This window comes from Nematolebias whitei, chromosome 3, assembly GCF_014905685.2.
Source record: "Nematolebias whitei isolate Nwh7 chromosome 3, NemWhi1, whole genome shotgun sequence".
NCBI classification, from domain to species: Eukaryota; Metazoa; Chordata; class Actinopteri; order Cyprinodontiformes; family Rivulidae; genus Nematolebias; species Nematolebias whitei.
Window position 1 is genome coordinate 3734911 of NC_056500.1, and position 2470 is coordinate 3737380.

The following is a 2470-nucleotide window of genomic DNA, read 5'->3' on the forward strand; positions in this document are numbered from 1 at the left end:
CGGGTAAGACCTGTCTTCGGACAGTAAGGAAACGGCTCCCCGTCATCCTGCACTGTAACCAAGACCTGTCTTCAGGCAGTCAGGAAACGGATCCCCGTTATCCTGCATTGTAACCCGGGTAATATTTGCCCGCATGAATGCTGTTGGTTGAACCACCTACTCCACCATGACCCGGTCAGTCAGGAAACGGCTCCCCGTCATCCTGCATTGAATCCAGGTAAGATCTGCCACCAGTCAGTCAGGAAACGGCTCCCCGTCATCCTGCACTGAAACCCGGGTAAGACAGATGGACTGGTCTGGAGTTTGGATCAAAACATTCACCCCAACATCAGTAGTACGATCACAAATCCTGCGATTAGTGCCACTCCAAGGAGGAGAATCGCCGCAGACAACATGTTCAGACGGTATTTCCCCCATTTCTCAAAGGTTTCCAGAAGTTTTTTGATGATGTTACGTAAAACTTCAACAATCTTAGCGCCGACATCCAGATCCAGTTTATGGACCACGTCTCTCAGCTCTGCGGCGGAGCAGATATCTTGGAGATCCCGAACCGCCTTTTTCGACGCTTTTCTGGACTGTTTCGTGTCCGAGTGGAACTTCCCAGGCACGACAAATCCGTCCAGAGTTGTAGAAACCAGATAATCCAGGAAGAAAGAGCTTTCTTCCGTGGGAGTGGTGTACTTACTGACTGCACCTACTTTCGACAAAACTCTCAGCGTCGTGGCCACTGTGAAGAACCGCAGTGGGTTCTTGGTCGCTGCGTCGCAAACAGTTTGCAGAAAGGATCCTGGTACTTCCATTTTTCCTACAGAGAGTGAAAATTGAACAGTTACAGACTTCTCTGATGTGTGTTCAACTCGAACCGACCTTCAGAAAATGATTTCAGTAAACACAGCAGCCCTATATATAGAGTTTGACTGACGCCACGCTGTCCTTTGATACGTCGTCTCTGACGTCATCGTTTGATGTGCGCTTCAGACTTTGATTCCGTCCTCTTTTAAATGGATGACGTCAGATGTGCGCGCGAAATTATGAGAGTAATAAACAGTAACTGGATATGCAAAAAAAAACAACGTCGATAGAACTTTTGAGCGTGACGTCACTTGTCCGCGACGCGGTGGCTGATGGGACAGGATGGTCCGGGTGTACTACATTGACTGTCCTCAATATTAAGTGTCGAAAACAAGCTTCCTCTGTGACTTTTAGTTTCTTAATGTAAGTAGGTTAAAAGAGTTTAGCGATGGCCCTAAATTGCTGCGTTATTGTTTGTAATGTCCGGAATCGTAAAAAGATCGAAAACGGACTTTTTAAATGGATTCTCCACCAGAAACAAGGCGAGGAGCTCATGTGTTGGACGCAACAAAAAGGACACGTGACACGTCCTCGTGTAACTTTCTCCAGCTCCCTGAGACCTGCTGCTTTGTTCCAGACATTCTGGTGAGGGTCTAAGTTCAGTTTGGTGCTGTTGAGCCATAAATGTGTCCGCGTGCATCATGTTTAGTTCACGTTCATAGAAGTGGGTCAACCTGGTTTAGGTCGGGTTTATATTTTACATGTAACTTAGTCCGAGTCTAGACAGAGTGGACGTCTGTGTTATTGTGAAATAAACTGTTTAAAGTTTCTAGTGTCGTCACTTTTACTGTAGTAACACTGCTGTGTGTTGTGATGTGTCCTGTTCAAGACAAACCTTCAGATGAAACTCCAGGAGAGGAGCTCAGTGAGGCTGCAGATGATGGAGAGGAGGAACATGAAGCAGCAGCTGAAGCTACAAATACAATGTGTGGACAAAGAAGAGCAGAAACAAACCACCTGTTACAGGAGAACAGGTCAGAGCTGAATAAAAAACAGCTGGACACATAATTTTTAAAGATTAAATATTACACAGGACTTCAGTGCTTTGCCATCTTCTTGTCATTGTTTAACACTGTTAGGCATTTTCTGCCTGCATTAAAAACTCACACTTTCAATGGTTCCACTAACACTAATGCATCTGTTCAGCATCTCTGCCATGTTTTGAAGGTGTCACATCAAACTCTGTCTAATACCTGTGTCTTCTTTTCTGTCCAAGGGATGGACGTCCATCAGACAAGCTCATAACAGAAGCTGTGGCCTTCTCTCCAGATTATTACCCGGGGACGTTGTTATGACAGAGGCTTTGATATTAAAGAGTGTGGGGGTCGAGCTCAAGGTTCTTTATTGGCATTCACATGGCATGTTGTACATGAGGTGGAATGAAACTGTGCACACAGGGTCCCAGTCACATCCAACAAAAGTATAAATGAATGACGTGCTGAGGTTCAAATCCCATCAGTCACTAAATGGAGATGTGAACTTGATGCTCAGGATGTTGAACACACACGAGCACACCTTAGAGTTCATGTGGAAACAGTGACTGGTTGCATGAGAAACACAATGTTGCACAGAAATATACCAGTTAACTATACTGGTGCTCACATGTAAATATACCAGT

The 2470-nt window shown here is 45.3% G+C and overlaps 1 long non-coding RNA gene across 2 annotated transcripts; it reads left to right on the plus strand.

Moving 5' to 3' along the window:
- Positions 1-1120: 1120 nt before the first annotated feature.
- LOC119407618 lies at positions 1121-2456 on the plus strand. 2 transcript variants are annotated; one of them, XR_005186683.1, is made up of 4 exons: positions 1121-1215; positions 1328-1437; positions 1682-1826; positions 2069-2456. It is a non-coding gene; the product is annotated as an uncharacterized LOC119407618 (long non-coding RNA). The 2 variants fall into 2 exon arrangements; XR_005186682.1 differs by having other exon boundaries at positions 1121-1437.
- Positions 2457-2470: the final 14 nt, after the last annotated feature.